We start from the raw sequence: 27,027 nt of genomic DNA, 5'->3' as shown, positions 1-27,027 counted from the left end.
TACGATCCCCCCTGTTGCTGCACTACAGGTGGTCTCTCACCTTCCACCGGAGGCCGCTCCGAAGCCAGGGCCTCGCCTGTGTTCCATCCGGGACTTGCTCCAGGGCCTGAGAGGCCTAGCTGTGCCTGTGGCTTGCATGCCAGCGTTTGGACTTCCTGTTTGGCGACGCCCTTCTCCTAAGGGTCGGCCCGCAGCTCTCCACCTTATTTATAGGACCAGTGAGGGGCGGTCCTGGCAAGCTCCTCCTGGAGAGTTGCCTACAACCTCCAGTATTTAAGGACTTTCTTGTCATTTGCAACTGGCCTCCGGATCGGGCTCTACAGTCGTCTGTAACCTTGCCGATCCAGGTCTTCCGTGATCGCCTATGCCTTGATGGGTCCCTGTCCAGTGTCTCTGCCTTGATGTCTGTTCCTGACCTTGCTTTGATGTCTGTTCCTGCCCTTGCTTTGATGTCTGTTCCTGAAGCTGCCAGATCCTGTTCCTGTTCCAGTTCCGGTTGTTCTGCCCTATGTCCTCGTCTGGTTCCTGAGCCTTCTGTCCTGTTGGGCCCTGGAGTGGCCAACAGGAGGGATTCATCCCCCGGGCTCTTGAGCTTCCCTGCCTGCCTGCCAGCCGAAGGGGCTTTGGATGTCAGTATCCCAGCATCGGAGTTCCTGCTCGCCTGGATCTTCCGCTTTGTCTTCCCTGCACCCTCCTTTCCTCAGCGTGGTCCGCGACCAGCCTTCCTGGGCTGTGTAGGGCGCGTCTGGGACGGGGTGGTCCGCGACTCAGTCCCACGGGTGGGCTGAGTAGGGCGCCCTGATGGACAGTGCCATGTTTTCTTCCAGCCTTGTCTACGATGTCTGCACCTGCCTTGTCTACGATGTCTGCTTCAGCCTTTGCCCTGATGTCTCCAACGTCTTGCTTCAGCCTGTCTTGGATGTCTGCTTCAGCCCCCGACTGACGTCTTCAGTGTAAAGGACTCTGTCTGCCCTCGCCTCTGTCCGGCCTGCTGCCCATTGCCGTTCCCAGCGGCAGGTCCGAAAGGGCCGGGAACAGTCGGAGGACCGTTCATCAGTCAACTTCCCAGTGTTGGCTACCACGGGCGTGCAGGTCCGGCTGAGGGTCAGACTCTGTGCCTGCTTTTGTACCCGCCTGGCTCACCATGCCTGCCCAGCTCACCTACCACGGGGAAACGTTGAGGCTACTTTATACAGTCATGGGATACTGTGGTTTGCCAGCCAGATCTGCAAGTGACAATGACATGATTGATGGCTTAAATCTGTCATTGCTGCAGATGTTTCTGGGTATGGTTACAGGACCTGGCTTCCTACCCCCATTGCCATTCCCAACACGCTGGCAGAGATGAGGTTCCGTGAGGCCTTATGTGCTGCCCACTGTGTCATCGAATGCACCTTTAGAGTTCTCAAAAGTCGCTTTCGCTGTTTGTCAAGATGGGTGGAATTTTAATGTATGCCCCATTAGTTGCTGTGTCTTCCATAATCTCACTGTACGAATGGAGATACATCCAGATTGCCCCCTGGATCCCTCATGTGTCCCCACATGAGCTGAGGACAGTACGCTGAGTTTTAGCCAACTTCACCAAAACTTATACAATACTACTTTGCCGGATAGGCCTCACCTACCACATTCCCTTCCACAGAAGGGAGGCTATTAGACTGTAAGCTGCTGCTCTCCTCGCTATCATCTTTCTTTCTCTTACTGCTTCTCCATGTAGGTAAGTGTGTATGTATGTGTGACACAACAGTTTGTGGCCTAGCTATTGCCGTATGGCTTGCCGGCCCTCTTCAGTGGACCCCATCCTAGTACTCACATGTGGATGAGATAGTGCCACAAGTGTGATGCAACCACAGCTTCTCCTCGAACATGGAGAGCTACAGCTCTAGAAATGCTGTAAATCTCAAGTAGCTCTGAAGCTTAAAGGCACAGCCTAAAAAGTACAGGTAGACAGTTTAAGGTTTCAATGACAAATTTCCTATTTTACTGCTTTATTGTGTAATTGAAAAACATGTGCATGTGAAGTAATACATCTGTCCTGGGTTGGCATACTGTCACATGGACATATCAAGACACAGCTGACACCACTGGCACACTAATTTCAGAGCCACTGCTGACTAGGTTTTCCAACTGGATCCATATTTACAGGATATGTTGATCCAGTCCTGGTCTACTCCCATGCATGCAGATATTGATAGGGATGTGCAGAAGGATGCCATATGTTGCATTCAGGATTCGTATTAGTCGGGGGGGGGGGGGGCAGATACGTTGCATTCGGCAAGGGGGGCCCCCCCGATACGTTCATGCATTAATTCTTATTCATTTCCTGGCTAAAATTGAATTAACTACAAACCCCCACCCTCCTGACCTCCCAAGACTTACCAAAACTCCTTGGTGGTCCAGCGGGGGGTCCGGGAGCCATCTCCTGCACTCACACCCTCGGCTGCAGGTATTCAAAATGGCGCCAATAGCCTTTGACCTTACTATGTCACAGGGGCTACCAGTGCCATTGGTCAGCCCCTGTCACATGGTAGGAGCAATGGATGGCCGGCGCCATCTTGTGCTCCTACCATGTGACAGGGGCTGATCAATGGCACCGGTATCCCCTGGGACATAGTAGGGGCAAAGGCTATTGGCGCCATTTTGATTACTGGCAACTGATGGCCCGAGTGCAGGAGATCACTCCCGGACCCCGCTGGACCACCAGGGACTTTTGGCATGTCTTGGGGGAATCTCCTGACCCCCACAAGACTTGCCAAAAGTCCCTGGTGGTCCAGCGGGGGTCTGGGAGTGATCTCCTGCACTCAGGCCGTCAGCTGCCAGTAATCAAAATGGTGCCGATAGCCTTTGCCCTCACTATGTCACAGGGGCTACCGGTGCCATTGGTCAACCCCTGTCACATGGTAGGAGCACAAGATGGTGCCAGCCATCCATTGCTCCCACTCAAGGCTCTGTTCCTTCTTGAAGCCAGACAGGTTGAAGGACACATTGAGTGGGCTGGGTGAACTCAGGGGTTGCAGCATCGCCAATGGCACCTGAGCTTCTGCCTGCTGCTATTCTTCCTCCTCCTCCTCCTCATTGACCTGGGTCTGGGCATCCATGAGGAAGGGCCTGTGCAAAGGTGGTTGTGCACTGCTGGTCCTTGGGGCTTCCTGGCTGGTCCCTGGGGCTTCTTGGCTGGAATATAGAGCTTCATGGGTAAGAGCTGTGGAAAAAAAAACATCAGACATAAGTACCAATTCAGCAAGTATCCTTTTTTCATTTGGCATCACAGATGCACTTTGCCTCTTAGCATTGTAAGCATCTTATGATAAATGATGTATTCACCCATTGCTGCCTGCCCATTTACAAGTGAGGTGAACTTACCGGCAGTGGCTCACATGGTGTCCAGCTGCTCAGCCATGCTTTTTAAGACATCCAGTCCCAACCTTTGCACGAGTCACTCCTCCAAGGGGGTCAGGACGAATGACAAGAGGCTCCTCCTCCTCTGGTCCACCGTACGTATTTATTTCTGGCTGCCACCTTTGCTTTCAGTTGTCCCTTGATGTCCCGGTACCTGTGGGCCACCTGCTCCCAGCTTTGTTTTTCTCTGCTGTGCATTGTGATGTTCTGAGCTATGTTGTTCCAGATCTGGCCCTTGGCTGCCTTCAAGGTCTTGGCTGCACCGTTGCCAAAGAGCATGGCATAGTGCTGCTGGACCCCTGAAGCAACCATCTCATTCTCTTGGATGATGAACTTAATAGCCCTGAGACGAGGGCATCTTGTTGCCTGGCTACCAGAAAGGGGTGCCACTTCTGCTTCCGGAGAGGTGTCCTCCCTTTCCTCACTCTCCTTCCCACTTCCCTCTCCCCCTCCCTTTCTCCACCCCCTCCTGCCACTGCTCTGTCAATTTTCCACTCTGCCCATGCTCTCTATCCCTAGCCTGCCATCTTCCTTCCTCCTTCCTTGCCTGCCTATCCCCTTCCCCCTCCCACCTCCTCCTATCTCTTCCCTCCTGTCTCTCTCTACTCCTGTCCCTGGTTCCTAGTCCTACTCCTCCTTCCCCTAGCACTCCTGCCCTCGTCCTTCTGTCTCCTCTCCTCCCACCTCTCCTCTCTCCCATCTTTCATGCTCCATCCTCCTCACCACAAACACCACTCATCCACCAGCACACCTCACTCCTCCACACAAACTCCTCACTCTCACTCCTCCTCACTCCTCCACTACCACTCTTCTACCTCCACTCCTCCAAATCCTCAACACCAAAAAACAGACAAACAAACTGGACCAACAGACAAAAACTTTCACTCCAACAAAGAAGACAAAAGACCAAAGCAAAGAGAAACAGATGGCAACAGAAAACAAGACAACTCATTCAGTAATCATCACTATAAAGAACCTCCAACTAGCCACCAACAACACCTACCTACCTCCTCTCTCAAATCGCCTGACACACCCTCAAAGAGGTAGCTGCAGGAAGTCTGTATATATAAACTGAAAAAATAATGCACCATGCACTAATTTATGTTAGCCTCATAAAATGATATGGCACATGCTGACAAAATGCACCTTGTGTTGACACAACGCCGTGTGCATTATTTATCTATGTGATGCAGCAGACTGGAAATTTGCCTAACCATGCCCCCCGCTTTTTTTTTTTTTTTTTTATCGTGAATGCTATATTTATATAGATTTGATGTATCTAGGTCTGAGTTGTCTATCTGAGACAAGGAGGGTGAAGTGATATGGCCAAGGTCACAAGGTAAGACAGTGGGATTTGAACACTGACTTTCCTGGTTTGCTGTCCACTGCTCTAACCACTAAGATATGTGAAAACGTTATGTATTTATTTATTTTAAAAGACATATCCCACATTATTAAAATGTGGACAATATAGGGAACCTATTGACGAGGGATGGGGAACATGGGCACAGAAAACCCTCCACATGCCTGTGGGTAAGAAGGACAAGGTAAGGGGTTGTGTGTTACAGAATAACACATGGAAAAAAATAGGTCCTATACCAAGCCGATCCACTTTTCCTGTTACTTTTGTTTCCTTCCCTTTATAATTTAGACCAGGGTACCATAGGCAATCAGCACACAAAGCAAAATGTTTCAACACTTTACTTGTAACCAAACAAATGAAACAGGGAATTAAGCCGGGAGGAACAATAGTGTTAGCAGAACATAAAATAACAGATGAAACAATAGCAAATAGTATCTATTTATCTGTCTAGATATATTCTGTCTGTTCTGCAGTTAACAGTTTTCAGCAGTCAATACTTTGCACAGGTCCTATGGAGGCAGGGAATAGATTGTAACTTCCCACTATTGTTCTTAATCACTGGTGGTGCACAATCACGGTGGAGCCCATGGCTTCAATACACTTCAACATGCTAGAAAAATCCAAGGGTTTGTTGCACGCTGGTGAAAATGGCTCTACCCGGCTGGGGAGACAGATTTAAGTGCTGTTTCTGGTCACACTAGCTTAGCATTAGAAAAAGCAAAACCTTCAGTCTGTTCTTTTTTTTTTCTTCTGTGCATTTGTTTTCTCAGAGCAAATCTGCAATTCTACACTCTGACAGTCTCTCCTTTCTTACAATGTTTCTGAAACTGATAACACTTATCTGAGCTCCCTCCTGCATGGGAAGTTTCACACTGGCTCCTACCTTGATGCTTGCTTGGACACAAAACTCTCAGTCTCTGGCATACTGGCTCCTCCCTAAACTTTTCCCCATTCTGGATTTCAGCACTCTCCTCTATCTGTTCTCTGCCAGCTCTCTTCGGCTCTCCTTGATATCTAGCTATTCTAAGGCAGCTCTCTCTATAGGCCTGAAAAACCATGCCCTGGAAAACACGTTTTTCTTTCTTTCGTCTGATAGGCCAAGACACATACTGATAGCTCCTTCCTGATTCTGAGGGGCTCGGATTGGCTCAGCTAGTCAGGTGACCTCCTCAGTCGTCTACAATGCCAGCCTGACACTGAACGGTACTATTTTAAGAGCAGACACTGTAGCAGCAGCCCTCTGCATTGAATAAAAACTAGAAAACACTAGTTTTCTAGTTTTAATTTTTACATATCCTGTAATGCGAATTAAGCAATTTAATATGGTTATCCTCTGTTCTTTTCTGATGTGTTCCTTTCTTTCTAAATTAGTCTTATCCACCCCTGCCCTCCTCCTCTTCCCTCTTCTAGCCTGCTCCCTCTATTTTCCTCTCCTCGTTTTTTGTAATTCCCTTTCTTTTGGTTATTTGTAAACTGGTGTGATGTGTTCCACGAATGTCGGTATAATAAAGTTCATAAACAAACAAACAAATAAATAAATAAATAAATAACTGGTTAGTGAATGACAGCAGTTCTGCCTCCCTTGGGTGGCCACAATAAAAATCATGTCTGTCGTTAAACAGATCACCTTTGGGGCCTCATTTTCCAAGGAGTTACCGCGTGTGATAATTCTGCAAATCGAGCATTTTTAATTTTGTATTCAGGGGGCAGAGTAAATGTAAAGTAGAGAGGATTTATCGTGTGCCACCAATAACTACACCTCTTTCATTTGTGTTACAGCCAAATCATTTTCCTCACTCCGAGTTTCCTCGGAGTGAGGAAACTCACACCAAGATGAGATTTGTGCAATGTTCTCTCAACCTAGCTTGATGGACTCTCTACCTGGGTAACAACAAGCTAGGTTGAGAGAATATTGCACAAATCTCATCTTGGAGTGAGTTTCCTCACTCCGAAGGCCAGCAAATATTCAGAAGAGACCACTGTTCTGTTCATACGTCTCATGTTGAATGTGAAAGTGGCCCCTAACCCCCTACACTAATACTTAACCCTCACCTCGAGCTACTAGGTGGGCCTCCCATAGGGATACAAATACCTGTCTAGGGAGGAGGCACTAAAGCAAGTCTCTCTCTCTCTCTCTCTCTGTCTCTCTGTCTCTGTCCTGTAGCATACTGAAACAGGCCTGTTAGGAGACATCATGAACTGTGATATACTGGCAATGTAGCCCAAATTGGGCTAATAGTGCAGTAACAGCCTTTTGCAATACAGTTGCTTATTAGCATAAGGTACACCCCTTTTTGGTATCGCATGCGATATTGGAAAATGAGGCCCTTGGTGGTAATGGATTTGCAAAGGTATGTCTCTGACTCAAACGGGTATTATTTTAAAGGTGGAAGCTGCAGCAGCAGCCCACTGTATTGAAAAAATAACTGGTTAGTGAATGAGTGGTTCCACATCCCACGGGGGACTGTAATAAACTCATATTTAGTTATGTGTTTAAAACTTATATACTGTAGTTTATAATTTCTAGAAAACAAATCGGAAGCCGATCCAGTTGGCTGTGTAGCAGTAAAGATAACGAAGATCAGATAATGGAAAAAGCCCTTTATTGAAATTTGCCCAACTCTGGCTGTGTTTCGCTCTTTAATCGAGAGCTGCCTCAGGGGCAACTAAAAACAAATATATAAGTTATTAAAAAATGAACACACATAAAACAAAATAAAAAACAACATATATGGGTGTACAAACTTCAGAAAACATACAAATCATAGCATGTATGTGGGTTAACAACATAATAGTATACAGAGATAATACAGAAAGAGAACACAGGACACAGTATGTGTGCAGATATAATTGTCGGAACAGATAAGAAAGTGCTGGAGAGGATAACTTGGTGTTAGGGTGAACCATGATTCAATTGTCATGCTTAAAAAATTATGCTTAAAAAAATTAGTAAAAAAAATCAGGGAGTGAAGTGGTTATTAAAAAAGGGGAAAATGTATAGAAAAATAAAATAAAAAGTAGGGGAAAAAAGATAAATAAAAATAAATAAATAAAAAATGAGAATGCTTACTAAATGTTAGCAGGACTTATTGTGAGCCTGCAGGGCTGAGGTCAAAATATTGTGCATCCACTATTTCATATAATCTATATAAAATAAAACAAAAATTAAGATCAAGTCACTACTTAAAACAAAAAAATTGAAATTGAAAACATAAAAGGAGAAATTGTAGTAACCTAAAAGTATAAAATACCAATTTAAAAATCAAGTACATCTTGGAATAAAAAATGTAAATAATAATGGAATCCAATATATAAAACAATAAAACAAATATAAAACTACTAACATGCCCTATACCACCATTTTACTCTTGATATATTCCTAGCTGCCAATGCTCTTCAGCTGTAATCCTGGTTTTGCCTTAATCATTAAACAGATTGCCCAAGTGGTAACAGGTTTGCAGTGGTCAGAAGGGTGTTCCTTTCTTGCCGTCTCAAGCAGTTATCCCTGAAGCTGCTGGTTTTCTTCAGAAGCACAGTCTTCCAGCAGCTTTCTTTTGGCATCTCTCTACTCACAGCAGGGAAAAGAAAAATGTTCCCTGCAGCTCCTTTGCTGCAAAATCTGGAACATAGTTGTTATCAGTTCAACTTTTATCTAGTGTCCCAGGGTTATACTGTATAGTCCCAGCAGAATGTAAGCTCATGGGGGCAAGGATCCAAGTTAGGAGACTTGGCCACAAAAATATCTATGTGGGTTACATAAAAAATACTCATAAACTCCATTAAAAAAATCACACATCAAATAAAAGTGCCAACATTTCTAATTTCAAAAATACATTTTGTGAAATTTGATATTTTCCATCTTTTTGTAAATATTTTTGTACATTAAGGTTTAAGGCAAAATGTTTTGCACAATCAAAATCTGGTAAAAATGTTTTCTAAAAGGTAGAAACCCCATTAGTGTCATATTGAGGAAGACAGAGGAACCAAGAATTGTAGTTAATGATCCTTAAAATGTAATGCAACATCAATGGATTATTTTATAAAATGCTCCTATGAGTTTGTGTGTGAAAAATATAAAAAGTGATTTTTCTTTGAATAATTGAAAAAGGAAAACATTACAGTTTTAGCTTGCTTTGCTTTTGGTATGAAAGTTTTGGAATATATTTACCTGGATGCACATATCTTCCAGTTTATGTGATTCAAAAAATGTATACCCTGACCCAGGATATATAGAGGCAATGTATACCCTGACCCAGGATATACAGAGGCAACTCAGAGGCAACTCTGATCCTTCAGTGCCACAAACAGGCCTGGTTTTCAGGATATCCACAATAAATATACATGAGATATATTTACATAAAATGGATGCAGTAGATGCAAATATATCTCAAATATATTAATTGTGGATATCCTGAAAACCAGACATGCTTGCCTACCCTTGCCCTGCCTCCTACCTTTATTCCAACCTACAGTAATTCCTTCTTCTACCCCCAATACTGCATGATTCCAGTCACAATTAAAAAGAAAACATAACTGTAAAAATGTGTAATTTATAAAAAAAACTATCTTTATAACTATAAAAGTATAACTATTTTTTTCTTCATTAATTTATTTTGCAATTAGGAGATAAAGGTTATCAGTGGTTCTCAACCTATTCCTTGGGACACATTCAGGTTTTAAAGCTATACTCAATGAATATGCATGAGAAAGATTTGCATGCAAGTCCTCTATTGTATCCAAATTTATCTTGTGCATATTCATTGTGGATAGAAACTAGACTAGCTGGGTATGTCCCAAGGACTGGGCCCAGAACCTCTGATTTATGCACATGTGGTTATGAAATTTGGTAATACTTTAATACAGAGTTTCCCAACCTTCTCCTGGAGCACATCTAACTAGTTGTATTTTAAGGATATCCATAATGAATATGCATGAGATAGGTTTACATACATTGGAGACCCAGGGTCTGCAAATCTATCTCATACATATTCATTGTGGCAATCCTTACAACCCAACTGGCTAGGTGTGCATTCAGGAAAGGGTTGGAAAACACTGCTTTAATAGCAAGAAATAATCTAACATATAAACATGAAATGAACCATTAATTTTCAAGTAAGTGTACTTAAAGCTCATATAATACATAACAATTAGGTCCATGTATTGCAGTAAGCCAAGCAACTTGAACTTGTCTTTAATGTTACCTCCAACAGATTTATGGCTTAAGTTACTATCATGTTTTATTTCTCAAGTTAAACATACTTGGTTTATTATAGTTATAGTAGTTATATGTTGGTCTATGGAAACTTGATTTATGTAAAGCCTCAAGCTGCGAATTGTTTACTTACTCTTTAAAACGGTTATTTGTAAAATCTGTTACAAATTTATATTTATTTACTGTTTACTTATGGTATAAACTGTTTAATGTAAAGCCTGTTGCAAAAATTTATGTTTACTGTAAACCGAGGTGATGTATATCTATACATACCACGGTATAAAAAAATCTCTAAATAAATAAATAAATGTTTATGCAACTCTACATATATCTTTATAGTTGTGAATGATGGAAAAAGAAGATATGACAGTAACATTTAATTATCAAGCAGGCATCAATATAATACAAGCAAGTAGCAATTTCCATAGAATCTCAAGGAAAGAGTTCATTTATTTACTTAATATTTTTTATATTCAAGCTCCCCTGATTTGTGTAAAATGCACATGGGCACAAAAGTCAGTGATTATGATATGAAGTTGGGAGGTAAGCGCTTAAGGAAACGTGAAGAAGAGCTACTTTACTGAGAAAATAGAGGATGCCTGAATACTAACAGAGATTATAGCAACCTAATCAGTGGCTGAATGCAGGCATGCTTTAGACAGATACAGGCCAATACAGTACAGTGCGCTCCAGCGGAGCGCACTGTTAACCCACATTTGGATGCACGTTTTTGACGTGCTAGCTTTACTCATTATTCAGTAAGGGGTAATAGCACGTCGAAAACGCTGGTCCAACCCCCCCCCCCCTTAAACTAAGAGCGCCCCCAACATGCAAATGCATGTTGATGGCCCTATTAGTTATTCCCGCATAATTCAGTAAGTAAAATGTGCAGCCAAACCGCACATTTTACTTTCAGAAATTAGCACCTACACAAAGGTAGTTGTTAATCTCTGCCTGCACCAGGAAAGTGCACAGAAAAGCAGTAAAAACTGCTTTTCTGTACTCCCTCTGACTTAATATCATGGCGATATTAAGTCGGAGGTCCCAAAAGTTAAAAATAATTTAAAAAAAAAATGTAAAATTGGCCCGTGGCTCGCGGGTTGAAAACCGGACGCTCAATTTTGCCGGTGTCCTGTTTCCGAACCCGTGGCTGTCAGTGGGTTTGAGAACCGATGCCGGCAAAATTTAGCGTTGGCTGTCAATCTCGCTGACAGCCGCCGCTCCTGTCAAAAAAGACGCGCTAGGGACGCGCTAGTGTCCCTAGCGCCTCTTTTTACCGTGGGCCCTCATTTAAATACTGAATCGTGCCCACAGGAGAGTGGCCTGTGTATGCACCGGGAGAGCGGGCGCTCACCCGCTCTCCCGCGACTTTGACTGTATCGGCCCGATAGAGAGGACACTAGCAAGAGCAAGGGCAAGAGATGATCAGAGCTAGGATGAGTCTTGCTGAGTTATAGTGGACAGGAGCAAGACTGGGCAGACTGGGTGATCCTAAAGCTATTAAGTTTCTTTGCTACTGTCATACCAAATGAATGGCCACTAAGGAAAAGGAAGGCGACAGAGAGGGGTATTTCCTTGGAGTCCCTAAATCACAGAGTTGAGACAGAGACATGGGAAGGACAATTTTCAATGCAATTTCTGTGGGTAAAAATAATTTTGCTTATGGAAGTTGGTTGTCCCAATGTGGATAAAAGTCTGTTCTTCCACACTTTTAATGAGGGGTTCTGGTGGGGGTGGTGGTTAGGTAGGTGATGGAAAAAGTACACTCATAGATTGCTTTTTTTTAAAGTGTACATCTGTGCTTTTCAGCCAAAATTCTACCTGCACAAAAAGCAAGTATTAGTATCCAGATCCACACATACTTTGTACCCACGCAGACTTTGCACCAATATAGAAGTTTGAAAATATCCCCCATAAGTATAACTGGACAATTATTCTGAAAGTGTTGCTCATTTTCAGGAACATACATTTATTTATTTAAAAATGTTTATATTCCGTCTGTAGTGATAAATCGTGCTAGATGGATCACAACTAGGTGGATACTTGCTGTGTATCCTCTAAAACGAGCTTCGAAACAATTGAAGGTAAATTCGCCAATAGATTAAGGGACTCATTCATACCATGTTAATGTACTGAGAACCTTAGTACCAGTTTTTACACTGATCACATTTACAAAGCAGTGTGTTATTGCCTTTAGCACTGAAAATAGTGCCATCTTTTTTTAACTGAAAGCTAATGGTACTGCTTTGCCTTTAGATTTTCTGTCGAAAAGAAAGTGCAATATTTTCTAATACTATGAAATAAATAACAAGGGGACCGCAAATTTTCCCACAAAGTTCAATGAGCTTTACCAAAGAATAAGGTAAACTGCCTTGGATATTTAGTGCTCCAGGCTTATTGCTGCAGATTTTAAAAATTTCTTTGACTTTACAAAAAAATTGTTTTTGAAAGTTTGAGGGCTGCCTTTCAAAAATGCAATTTTCCCAGTGAGTTCTAACCAAGTACCTGATTCACTAAGGGCCGGATTTTAAGATTTAGGTGCGGGCGTAGATTTGTGCGCGCAACCCGGCAGGCACAAATCTACTCCCGATTTTATAACATGCGCGCGCAGCTGCGCGCGCATGTTATAAAATCTGGGGTCGGCGTGCACAAGGGGATGCACACTTGTGCACCTTGCACGCGCCGGGCTGCGCAGCCTACCTCCGTTCCCTCCGAGGCCGCTTCAAAATTAGAGCGGCCTCTGAGGGAACTTTCCTTCTGCCCCCCCCCCCCCACCTTCCCCTCCCTTCCCCTACCTAACCCGCCCCCAGCCCTACCTAAAACCCCCTTACCTTTAACTTAGAAGTTGCACCTGCCTCTGGGCAGGCGTAGGTTGTGCACGCTGGCCGATGGCTGTCCCGCGATCCCGGGCACAGCGGCAAATGGCCGCTGTGCCTGGAGGCTCCAGCCCCGCCCCACCCCTGGACTGCCAACGCTCCGCCCACGCCCCCTTTTTCAAGCCCTGGGATATACGTGTGTCCCGGGGCTTGCGCACGTCACCGGGCCTATGCAAAATAGGCTCGGCGCGTGCAGGAGGGGTTTTAAAGGGTTACACGCATATATTACACATATATCACACATATATTTCATGTATATTACACGCATAACCCTTTTAAAATCCGCCCGTAAGGGTTTTTACCATAGATACAAAATGGAAGAAAAGCCTTAATGAATCTGGCCCTTACTAAGAAGGTTGAGGCCACTGTTGGCCACTATTTATAGTGTCTATATCAGACCTATTTAAATGACACAGAATTTTGCAGTGCTTGCCTGGGAACTGAAAATCGTTTCTTTGGTAAAGTTTGTGCTAAAGCACATTGCAGGGCAATATGGCCCTAGAACTGGCATGAGCATATGCTAAAGTTGTAAATGAACTGCTTTAAGTCATAGGGAGGGTCATTTTATAATAACCCATGCAGTTTATACCTTGCCAAAATGCATGATTTACACCAGTTTTCAAAGCAAAAGTATATGCATAAGCTCGCTTTGAATATTATCTGAAATAACGTGCACAAACACACTTGCTTTTTGCAGGACAGAAGTTCTGCATGTTCATTTATGTGCTTACTTGTTACAATCAAAAGTATACACATAACTCCCAACTCTGTTCCCAACTCCAAACCTCAGCATGCCTATTTTTGTGCACATAAACGTATACATAAAAATGAGGTTTCACAGATGTTTTTATTTATGCACACAATCTGCACACAATTTGATAACAAGTCATTAATGTCCAGAAACCTGTGCTTTAAGCATGTAAATAGCTTGAAAATGACCCCATAAATAAACTATTATTATTTAAATAATGTAATCTTAATCATGTCTAAATATTTAACTGCACAGACTACACCACATGACTAGCAAAAACCCTGACATGACAAGTTTAGGATTTGAGAGTTGAGCACATAGTGGCCCTGATTTGTGACCAGTGTCTGGATATGACTTGGTCTAACAAAGGTTGTTCTAGTATTTTTAGCTGAAAATCTTGGATCAGTGAAAAATAAGCTCAGCAAAAAGTTAAAAATATGCCTCTATCAGTAATTCTTGCCCTTAGATACTGTAGTACAAATTTTCGTAAGGAATAACTGATTTGTAAACTGGAAAATATCCAATATCAAATGGAAATGCATGAATATAATATAATTACTAGGGGTGTGCATATTTTATTCATTTAATTTTTTCCATTTTGGTTTATTTCTTTGAGTTTATTTAAAATGAAAAAAACCCCCCAAAAACAGCAAACAAAAGAAAAAAAAAACAGCAAACAAAAGAAAAAAAAAAGTGTGTCCGACCCACTAAAAAATAAAAAAATAAAAATCCTTCCCTGGCTTCCTCTAGAACCCTCTCACCACATTTTCCTTTCTTCAAGGGGCAGGAGCCCTGGTCACTTCTGCCCTATCAGTGCTATGCTTAGAAATAGCCTTGGAAGAACAAGGCGGTTGCCATTGTTAGTTTCTTCCATACAAACTTGTGCCAACCTGGGTCTGGGCCCAGCAGGTGCCATTTTGAATGGAACAAATTAACAATGGCAATGGCCTTGATCTTCTGGCACTGTTTCTAAGCCACTACCAGTAACAGGTTAGGGGCCACTGAGGACTGCTCCTGTTCTGTGAAGAAAAAAAAGGTGAGGTTTTGGATGGAGGGAGATGGGGATTCCGAGGGTGTTCTAGGAGGGGTTTGTTGTTTTTTTTGGTGGTGGTGGCATATTTGAGTTTATTTTTAAATGAGATGAATGAAAATGAACAACATTTTGTTTTTTGTTTGTTTTAAAATCTAATTGAAAAAAAAATGGGAAATTTGAATACAATTTAAAATGATTTCCCATCTGTAATTGTTAAGGTATTGCAATAAACATTAAAGTAGAAAAAAATATTTGTTTCCTTAAATAGAAAACACCTTTTCAGTGGAGTAACTTGCAAAACACAGTGTGCTATGATGCCTAATGTAGATTACACAATTGCCTTACCAGTTACCATGCTTTCTAGTTAGCCACAAGGTGGTGCTTTTGCACTCTTTAAAGCTTAGTAAAAATATAGAGCTGTTTTATAAACCAAACACAAAAAGTCATTATGTAGACTGTGAGGTACAGGGTAGTTCTGAAATATTCTATCCCCTAAACTCCCTCAAAATGAAACTAAAATGCTGATATTTCTTCTAACTTCTTTGTTTTGTTTGTTTATTGATTTAGTTAGTTTCTTTCTGGATGTTTCGTGGCTATTTCTTTAACAGACGAGCCTCTTTAAAAATGAGGCTTGATCATTGCACCTCCTTATGAATTGACCTAATACTATTTTATGTCATATAGGGGTCTAGTTACTAAAGGATGTTAGTGTTAACTCCGGTAATTACTGTGTGTTAGTACAGCTTTTACCCAACACCATTGCATAATGTGTATTATTTGTACATACATAGCTCCCTCCTTCTGGAGGTGAGTTTGATTGTGAGTAGGTATCTAGAAGTGGGTGAAATACAGGAGGGGGCACTGACATTTTGTTTTTGGAAGTGGATTATGGGAAGAGGCCCAGAGGTCTGTATTTTCTTTTATTTGGGAGGGGGTGGGGGGGAGGTAGGGCTGGGAATTTTGTGAGCCCCAAAACGTCTCATCTTTCACTGGGCTGGGGTATGTGAAGCAGAGGAGTAGCTTTGGGTAAAGTCTCAGGAGCCTGCACCCCCTCGCTTTTGATTCAAGCCCCAACCCTAGCAGCAGAGTCATGTCCCATCTGAGTCAGCCTCTGAAAGGCGCAGGTCTGGAGGGTACTGGAATCATTGCCAGTTGATAACCCGCTGTGCCTTTGCCCTTGGGGTCGGACATGTAAAAATCTAAGGCCATCAAAATTTGTGTTTGTTTGCTTTTGGCAAATATTTATTTCCTCTCCTCTTCTCAGCCCCTTCAAAGCTCAGGAATGCCTGGTCTAGGTTAAAGCTTATTTGCATAATTACTCTTCAGCAGCCTGCAAGATTAATACTTGTTTAAAATAGTTGCCTTAACTATAAAGGGAGAATGAGAAACAGCAGAGACAGACTGGGGAGACAGTGAAGAGACAGAATGTTGCCAGAAATTAAAAGGGTTTTGTAACTGCCATGAAGACCCATATAGCATGGAGTATGGGATGAAGGCAAGGTAGGGCAGGGAGGATGGTCACAGTGCTTACCCATGTTAAACTTGGGGCCCCCAAAATTTTAGTTCTGGCTGTGCCCATGGTGTGAAGGAGAGCTCAGAAGCCTATGGTGTCTTGTGTATGTATGTGTGATGGGGGGGGGGGGGGGGTTTAGACTTCAGAGGGCTGATATAGTGTTTTTGGGGGGTGGAGGTTGAGGTTTATGGGAATGGAGGGGCCTGGAGGCCAATGTTTGAATTGGGTATGGAGAAAGGGTTGGGGAAGATTCCTTGAGCTGACTGGGCTGGTTAGTGCAGGGAAACCTGAACATCCAAACAAAACTGTGCTAGTATGGTCACATTGTCATTAATGCAGCCATTGTAACACTGCCAAATTTGCCTCTCATTAATTTGTTGCATTGTGCTTTAAAACCGGATGCTGGCACTAAAACAACTAGCGTTACCATACCAATTTTAATGCTGGTAATTGCATAGTTCCCATAGGGCTTCATTCTGAGATTTGTAAGAAGAGGTGAATATCAGGAGATAATTGGATTTTGGAACTTTTATGATGTTCAAATACAGATATTTGACTTGATTTTCCTGGTATTTAAAAGGTGCTGCACCATATATACATATGTATATATACATATATACATACCTGGGAACTTTTGTGCTATGCTTGCCCTGAGATTAGTGTGTGTTCCCAGGGGGGGAGGGAGCTGTGGGGACGTTCTCTTTCTAGTGCAGTCCCTCCCCTCCCCCCCAAAGAACTACTTTCTTCAAAATTAATATTCTATATCAGATAATACATATTTTCCAACATTTGGCGTCTCTGGCTTGATTATTTTTATCAGCATCTCTCTTTTCTCATTCTCATTCTCTGCTCTAATCTCTGTTCTTTTTGCTGTTTTTTCTGTCTCTCTCTGCTGTGCTCCTTTCTTTTACTTTTCTGTTTCCATTCTATCTCTTTCTTGTTTGCCTCTTTCTTTTAGGGATACATATGTCTCCCACCTTCCCAGCCCTGGGGGAGCCCTGGGGCACTGGAGGTGGAGACAGAGCCATCTGCAGGGCCAAACTGGACCAAAGACACTTTCAAAAAAACACATTGTGCACATCAATACTTGTGCTCCAGAATTAAACCCTTTACTGTAAATAAATCGAAGCAGAAAAAAAAACAGGTAGAAAGAGTTTTACAGTTCAACTCATTTCAATATCAAGAAAATTAAAAAGAGCTTCAGGAGGAAAAACACTTCTTCTACTACTACTACTACTTAACATTTCTATAGCACTACTCAGCATATGCAGTGTTGTACTATCCACACATAAGAGACAGTCCCTGCTCAATAGAGCTTACAATCTAATCATGACAAACATACAGGTCAAGACATATAGTAAGACAATGGTTAATGAGGCTGAAGATGGACAATCAGTCTTAAAAATTAAAAGCAGCCTCACAAAGGATTTAAGCAAGGTGAGAGAGGAAGAATGTTGCACCAGCTCAGGAAGTCTATTCCAAGCACATGGTGCAGGTGCAGGCAGGTGGAAAGCACGGAGTCAGGTAGAGGAGAAGGGCATAGGTAGGAGTGAGTAGTCTGATGAGCAAAGTGCATGAGGAGAGGTGTAGAGAGAGAGAAGAGAAATTACAGTCCACTTTTGTAGTCAAATCTCAAACAACAGCAGTCTAACAGCCCCAGTTCAGTCTTTTTTCCTCTACTTCACATTTTCCTCCAGTCGCTCTTATTTCTTATTTTCCCAGCCCTTGGAATCCAGAATAATTTGTGTACAGTCTCCTGCAGTATCTCTTCTCAGGGCAGGTACTCCCTTTTCTCTCATTCCCACAGTCTGTGTATCCAAAATCTTCTCTCTAGGACCCTTGGGGGTGGGGGGGGGGGGGAGTCTATGATGTATCTTTTCCCTACATAGAAGTCACAAAAATTCAGTACTTACACACCAGAAGCAGCTCCAGAAAGGTGCACCCCTCTTCCCTTGGGCAAATGCTAGTCCTGAACTCTGTAGTGGCAAACCAGTCCAGCACCTTTTCCCAAGATCCAACTGTCCCCCTCCCCCCAACCACAGTTCCTGTGCTTGAATCCCAAAAGTCCAGACTTCTCCTTTCACTCCTAATTTCTGCTTTCAAACGTCAATTCTCTCTCCTAAAAGCTGATGGGAGTTTCCAGATCCTCCTCCTCTCAATCAGCACATCCTTGTTCTCCACAACTCTTTTCTCCTGTTACTACTGTTTCTCCATACTCTCCAGCTCAGAACCAGTCTTCAGGGATTTTTGGGAAAGCCCTGGTTCTTCTTCTCTACTTCTCCACTCTCTCAGCAATTTATTACACCTCAAGGGGAGGATTCTGATGCTTCTCCAATCATTCCTCTGGCATGGCTGCTCCAGGACTCCTCTTAGACCCCTTTCCTCTGACAACAAGCAATTTGCCCATGTGCACCCTACCTTTTGTACCATGCTAAAAACACGCTGCCATTGGCTCAGAGTAACCCTGCTCCTCATACCACTGACACACACCTTCCTGTCCTTATTTTAACCTTGAGACTGGAAGTTTCCACATGTTAAACTATAGAGTAAACCTTTTACCCCTTGGACAATTTCTACAAAACAGACTCTCTATAGGAAGGGCCATCCTGATTCTCCACTCAACTAGCCATCCTTTTCTTGTCCTTTGCCTGTACTTACAAGGCAACATGTATACGATGACACACAGAGCCTCTATTCTATCTAGTGACCCCTAGGATCACACATGTTTTAATAGTTTCTCTACCGCCTTTTACTGTTCCCTTCTAATTTTCCTTCTTTCTCCTCTTCTTTTTGTTTCCTCTTCCTATCCTTCCTACCTGCTTGCATTTCAATGTTCCTCTTCTTCTTTCTCCTGTGCTGTCTCTTTCCTCTTTCTCCAGCTCTGTCTCTCCCCTGGACTCCTTCCTTCTCTCTCCCTCCTCCCCAATCTTGGGTCCTCTACTTCTCCATCTACAGCCATCCCTGTTCCTGTCTCCCTCTTCTGCTTCATGGGTCCTCTTTCCCTTTCCTTCAGCCTCCTCTATCCTGGGTCCTCTATCCCTCCCTCTTTCTCACATCTCCAGTCCTATCCCTGAACATCCCCTCTCAGTATGGGTCCTTTCCCCCTTTGCTCTCCCCTTTTAATCTCTTCTCTCTATCCCTCTTGCTTACACCTTTCTATCTTCCCTGCTCACTTGTTTTTATTCCTCCTCTCCACCTTGCTCTTCCAACTCTTGCTCTCTCCAGATTTGCCAACTCTACTTTCTTGCCCCCTTGTTCACTCATTTCTCTTCGTTCTCCCATACCATCTTGCCCAGTCCCCACCTTTGATTCCTTGCTTTGCTCTCTACTTCCCTTTACTCACCCTTCTTGCCTCCTTAGTTAATTTGACTTCATTAAATGCCTTTCTTCAAATAAAATCAAAGCGATGTTCAAAGGACTAAATATAATTATATTAATAATAATGATAAAAATAAAAGGAGATAACATACAATAATATAATATATCAGTAATAAATCATGGATAAAAGTGTAAACTCAGAATAAGAGAATCATACAAAGAGAGAAATAAAAAGAGTAAAAATTTAATTAAAAAAATCAAAACTCACAATCTTTAAAAATAAAAATATGATATGGTTTGAAAATCCTAAAACAATAAGAAAAGAAATGAGGTAAGCTAATAAATGGCATACAATAATAAATGTAGGACAGAGAAGGTTATTCATGGGACAAATACTTGAGAAAAAAGCAAAATCTTTAGAATCTTAAAATTTGATGAAATCCTTCTCCAAGTGTAGTGAAAAGAGAAAGGAGTTCCATAACATCAGGGCAAGGTAGGAAAATATTGATTTACTAGTAGTCTTTAAGCAAATTTCTTTACCCATGGGAATCCTTAAAAACTCGCCCAATTCTTGCTTTCTTCTCCTGGCTCTCCATGCTCCCACTCAACTCTTTCCCCCTCCCCTTGGTCACCTTCTCGTCCCATTCTTACTCTTGCCTTTCTCCCCCACACACTCTTACTTTCCCTTCCCCACAGCTTTTGCTCTTCTGTTTTACTATCCCTTCAGTCTTGATTTCCTTGCTTAGCTATCCCTCACACGCTCTCTCTTTTGCTGTTCTTCTCACAGACTCCATACTTTGTTGCTCTCTCCACTCACTTCTCTCCATAAACACTCTCTTGCTTCCTCCTCTATTTGTCCCAAACACACACTCCTTCCTTGTACTGCTCTCCCACACATACTCTTGTTCTCTCCTCTCATTTCCCACTCCAACACACTCTGACTCTTTCTTTATCCTTTCACTCTCCTCCCCTCTTTTTTAACTTTTTTGTCAAAGCAGCGCTAGTGATAACAGCACAAGTGGAAGAAAGTGCTTCCCAGCATGAGCACATTTGCTGCTTCCCCACCATTAAGAACATAAGAACATAAGAAATTGCCATACTGGGTCAGACCAAGGGTCCATCAAGCCCAGCATCCTGTTTCCAACAGAGGCCAAACCAGGCCACAAGGACCTGGCAATTACCCAAACATTAAGAAGATCCCCCGCTACTGATGCAATTAATAGCAGTGGCTATAGTATTCCCTAAGTAAACTTGATCAATAGCCATTAATGGACTTCTCCTCCAAGAACTTATCCAAACCTTTTTTAAACCCAGCTACACTAACTGCACTAACCACATCCTCTGGCAACAAATTCCAGAGCTTTATTGTGCGTTGAGTGAAAAATAATTTTCTCCGATTAGTCTTAAATGTGTTACTTGCTAACTTCATGGAATGGCCCCTAGTCCTTCTATTATTCGAAAGTGTAAATAACCGATTCACATCTACTCGTTCAAGACCTTTCATGATCTTAAAGACCTCTATCATATCCCTCCTCAGCCATCTCTTCTCCAAGCTGAACAGCCCTAACCTCTTCAGCCTTTCCTCATAGGGGAGCTGTTCCATCCCCTTTATCATTTTGGCTGCCCTTCTCTGTACCTTCTCCATTGCAACTATATCTTTTTTGAGATGTGGCGACCAGAATTGTACACAGTATTCAAGGTGTGGTCTCACCATGGAGCGATATAGAGGCATTATGACATTTTTCCATTTTATTAACCATTCCTTTCCTAATAATTCCTAACATTCTGTTTGCTTTTTTGACTGCTGCAGCACACTCAGCCGATGATTTTAAAGTATTATCCACTATCATGCCTAGATCTTTTTCCTGGGTAGTAGTTCCTAATATGGAACCTAACATCGTGTAACTACAACAAGGGTTATTTTTCCCTATATGCAACACCTTGCACTTGTCCACATTAAATTTCATCTGCTATCTGGATGCCCAATCTTCCATTCTTGCAAGGTCTTCCTGTAGTGTATCACAATCCGCTTGTGATTTAACTACTCTGAATAATTTTGTATCATCCATAAATTTGATAACCTCACTCCTCGTATTCCTTTCCAGATCATTTATGTATATATTGAACAGCACCGGTCCAAGTACAGATCCCTGTTTACCCTTTTCCACTGAGAAAATTGACCATTTAATCCTATTCTCTCTTTCCTGTCTTTTAACCAGTTTGTAATCCACGAAAGGGCATCGCCTCCTATCCCATGACTTTTTAGTTTTCTTAGAAGCCTCTCATGAGGGACTTTGTCAAACGCCTTCTGAAAATGCAAATACACTAAATCTACTGGTTCACCTTTATCCACATGTTTATTAACCCCTTCAAAAAATTGAAGCAGATTTGTTAGGCAAGACTTCCCTTGGGTAAAGCCATGCTAACTTTGCTCCATTAAAACATGTCTTTCTATATGCTCTACGATTTTGATCTTGAGAATAGTTTCCACTATTTTTCCTGGCACTGAAGTCAGGCTCACTGGTCTATAGTTACCCAAATCACTCCTGGTGCCTTTTTTAAATATTGGGGTTACATTGGCCACCCTCCAGTCTTCAGGTACAATGGATGATTTTAATGATAGGTTACAAATTTTAACTAATAGATCAGAAATTTCATTTTTGAGTTCCTTCAGTACCCTAGGATGCATACCATCTGGTCCAGGTGATTTGCCACTCTTTAGTTTGTCAATCTGGCCTACCACATCTTCCAGGTTCACAGTGATTTTGTTCAGTTTGTCTGACTCATCACCCCTGAAAACCATCTCAGGAACTGGTATCTCCCCAAAATCCTCATTAGTAAACACGGAAGCAAAGAATTCATTTAGTCTTTCTGCAATGGCCTTATCTTCCCTAAGATCCCCTTTAACCCCTTGGTCATCTAATGGTCCAACCGACTCCCTCACAGGTTTCTTGCTTTATCATTTTGGTCACCCTTCTTTTAAGTTCTCCATTGCAACTATATCTTTTTTGAGATGCAGCGACCAGAATTATACACAGTATTCAAGGTGCGGACTCACCATGGAGAGATACAGAGGCATTATGACATTTTCTGTTTTATTCACCATTCCCTTCCTAATAATTCCCAACATTCTGTTAGCTTTTTTGACTGCCGCAGCACATTGAACTGACGATTTCAATGTGTTATCCACTATGACGCCTAGATCTCTTTCTTGGGTTGTAGCACCTAACATGGAACCTGACATTGTGTAACTATAGCATGGGTTATTTCCCCCTATATGCATCACCTTCCACTTATCCACATTAAATTTAATCTGCCATTCTGATGCCCAAGTTTCCAGTCTCACAAGGTCTTCCTGCAATTTGTCACAATCTGCTTGTGATTTTACTCTGAACAATTTTGTATCATCTGCAAATTTCACTATCTCACTAGTCATATTTCTTTCCAGATCATTTATAAATATATTGAAAAGTAAGGGTCCCAATACAGATCCCTGAGGCACTCCACTGCCTACTCCCTTCCACTGAGAAAACTGTCCATTTAATCCTACTCTCTGTTTCCTGTCTTTTAGCCAGTTTGTAATCCACGAAAGGACATCACCACATCACCACATCACCATGACTTTTTACTTTTCCTAGAAGCCTTTCATGAGGAACTTTGTCAAACGCCTTCTGAAAATCCAACCTTAATTAAGCGCTCTCCCTCAGAAGAAATTGTACATCTGGGTTAAAGCAAGCTGTGATAAAGTCGATTGTGAAAAATAAAACCAGTAGAATCGATGACTGGGAAAACTATAGGCCCATATGCAACTTGTCTTTTCTCTCACAAGTACTGGAAAAGGCTGTGCTATCTCAACTGGTGAATCATTTTGAAGATCAAGCTATTCTTTTCCCTAATCAATTTGGATTTAGGAAACATCAGTCAGTTGAGGCTTTACTCCGCTCCTTGATGGACTCTGTTTTACTAGGATTTGATTCTGATGAATCTTATTTTCTTGTTCTAAACGATTTAACAGCCACCTTTGAAACTGTGGACCATACCCTATTATGCCATCAGCTGAGCAACATTGGGATCGAAGATAGTGTTCTCAGATGGTTCTCTTCCTTCCTATCTAATAGATCATTCCAAGTTAAATTGGGCAATCACTTACCTGATACTTTCCATACTGATACAGGTGTCTCTCGGCAGCACTATTCAATATTTATATGCTCCCTCTGTGCAAACTACTGGTGGATTTAGGAATCTCTTTTTTCTTGTATGCTGATGACACACAATTTTATAGAAGAAAAAATGTAGCAAACAAATCTTTATACTTTATACTTGTATCCCAGAGATATGTGGAACTGATTTAATATAAAGAATAAAAGACCATCATACCACCCCACGTGACTGAATTTTAATTGCAATCAATGCTTTTTACTGGCAAGGGTCACTTATAATCATCGGTACTAAAGTGCCAAAAGGTTGAGCAGAGGTCAGTGATGACCCCATCTCAATCCAGGATCATCAGTGGAGGTGGTCTTGACAGCCCAAAAAGTTTAAAAATAGAAAAAAAGCCAGTGAGGTTATGACCCCAGCCCCCCATTCAGCTTTGGGTTCTGATCTTCCCACCTGCCAAATGGTAATGATCCTATCCTGGTCCAACCTTCCAAAACCCACCCCCGCCAACTCTCGTGGAAGCCAGAAAAAAACCTTAGGGTGAGGGGCACCCAGCCCCAACCTTGAAATAGATCCTGTGTTGGGGCTGGGTGCACTCTTGAACCTGGACAGTCAGTGCCATTTTCCAAGATGATGCCAACCTGACCTTGCTCCAGCCATGTGGCTGGGGTAAGGTCAGGGGACTGGACCCAGGCCATGTGGCTTGATGGAGGGTCCCCACTTGGAGGATGGGTCCCAATGCTTGGACCTTGACCTAGCCTAGAGTCTGGAAGCAGGACTGATGCTGGGGCCTGGCCTAGATGCCAGGTCCCAACACCTTTGCCTTGACCCAGGATCAGGCCCAGGCCTGGAGCCCAAGCCTTGGAGAGTGGGTGGGGGGGGGGGGGGGGGGGGGGGGGGGAGGGAGTGCCTCTGGGGAGACTCTCACAGTGTGCAACTATTTATATCTCAATAGGAGTGCCATCTAATAGCTTGAGCTGAGATATTGGTGGTGGTTTAGGGGCCAGTTTCTCATATAGAGTGAGATACACGAACAGCACAGTACACTTTGGTGAAGATTTGACTTTTATTTGGAGTGAGGAAAGTCTAACAAAGATGAAATTTTGTACTATATTATCTCACCCTAGCTTGATGGTACCCTGTTATAGAGTCCGTCAAGCTTGGGTGAGAGAGGCTGGACCACGGGGAGCTTGTGGGATTTAAAGTGCCCACCGGCCGCCCTCCCCCCCCCTCCCGACATCACATTGCTCCGCCCTGGTCAATTGTGTGCCATGTCGTCGGGGCGCATCCTGATGATGTTGCCACTCACAACACTGGGCCAATTGGCTGGGTATGGTGCCATGGGCAGCACCACTGCACCACAGCACCCCGCATTCCGGGCACCACGCAGGGGGGGAAGGGGGTCAGACCCTTTCCTCTTCCAACTGGAAGTAGGCCATTGGCACGGTGGGGACAGCTGCCCACAAAGTGCACCGGGCCCCCAGTTACTTGCATTAAAAGTAGGTATTCTGAGGGCATTTTTGGGGTGCAGTAGGAAACCTTGCATGTATATTTATGTTACAAAATAGGACTTAGTAGGAATGCCACTAACACATGCATGTTACACCATTGTTCAACACCGCATAAGTAAATGCACATTCTTTTAGCCACATATCAAGCTGATATTCAAGTACAAATGCTTACTGTTTAAAGAATGAACATCTAAAGCATGATACAAAGCAGGATTTTCCCAAAGGTACAAAACAGACATTTTTTTTATATAAATCAGTGGAACAGAGGTGTTCAAGCTCTCAATGAATCAATGCTAAACAAGCTTGTTCGGAAACATTGCTACTGTACCTGGATAACTATTTTCCTGCCTCAGGGGTAGTTTGTTTTAAACTCATTAAGGATTTCTGTATAACACTGGGATGGCATTTGAGGTGATTAGACAAGGCAAATTAGTATAAATCTCCTTGATTTCTTCATAACTTTACCCAGTACATGACTACAATTTCAGAGGGCCAGACACAGAAAAATGGCAAGGGCTTAAAAGGTGAAGACTCAGTCCCAAAGGTCATTGGATGAAACAAGGTGAAGATGTATTTACTACAAGATTCAGCTTCAGTTCAAAAAGTCCTCACCAGTTTTCAGCAGTTGCCATTGCATATCCGTGCACTGTATAAGTCTATTGTAAACACAAGCATATAGTACACTTATGTTTAATATAAAATAATACTACTTCTAATGTAAAAGCTTTTTCTAATGTAACAATTGTACATCTTGTAGTCCCTTTTAAATACAGGTAGATTTTAAAAGCCCAACGCGCATAAATCCAGGTGTTTACACGCGTGGCCGGGCCTTGTGCTTGCTGAATTTTCAAAGAGGCTGGTCACGCATGTAAAGCTTAGTATGTGCACAACTGCCGGGCCTCTTCAAAGGAGCGGGCTGAGGGATGGGGTCTGGGCGGAGAGGGGCAGGGCAGGGGGTGGGCCAGGACAGCCCCATTGATCGCTGTCCCGAAGACTTGCGCACTGGGAGCCGGCCAGTGCATGCAACGTATTTCAGCTCGGCAGCTGAAGTAAGTAATGAAACAAACAAAAAAAAAAGAAAGATAGGTAGGATTTAGAGGGTGGAGAGATGAGGGGAAGAGAGAGGAAGGTTAGGTAGGGGGATAGGGAACAGGGGAAGGCCCAAATGCGCCGCCGCTCAGAAATTGGGAAAGTTCCCTCCCTTGCGCGCGCGGCCTGCACATACGCATGCAGATTATAAACTCGTATGTGCACATGGCCCATGGATTTTATAACATGCATGCGCCAGCGCTTGCATGTTATAAAATTGGCTGTCCATGTGTGCGCACGCACATTATAAATAATCTACCCCTGTATGGGTAGTTTCTTTTTGAAAATTAGCTTAAAGCATGCATGCAAAAAGTGTCCATATACTTTGCAGTCGTTGTTTTGTGTGGGCTGTATATGTATGTAAAACAGCACTCATACTGTTAGAAGTATCATGTAAGGGTGCTATTTTCATAACACTCCCCCAATCAATAATGTCTGCAAAAACTGAAAAAAAAATTGTATTCATTAAAAAAAACCCAAAAACCCACTATTTTCTGAAAAGCATATAAACATAAAAAAAACCCAAACAAAATTTGGCCAAAAAATGGGCCAAAAATGAATATAACAAAACAAAACATTTTATTAGTGCCCATCACTAAAATCTATGCACATTAATCCATTTTAACATGGCCAGATTTTGAAAATTGCCTCTTAAATAGAGTATAGTTTCCAGTGAAACATGTGGAGCATTCACCAAGGTCGCATGCACTGATTGTCCAGTAGCTGAATCAATACTTCAGTGGCATACAGTTTGTCTGGTCTGCTGGTGGTAGCCTCCCTTCTGAATCCTAATACATGCTGAGG

Source organism: Rhinatrema bivittatum, chromosome 6 (assembly GCF_901001135.1).
Source record: "Rhinatrema bivittatum chromosome 6, aRhiBiv1.1, whole genome shotgun sequence".
Classification (NCBI taxonomy): Eukaryota; Metazoa; Chordata; class Amphibia; order Gymnophiona; family Rhinatrematidae; genus Rhinatrema; species Rhinatrema bivittatum.
This window is presented reverse-complemented; position numbering follows the sequence as displayed.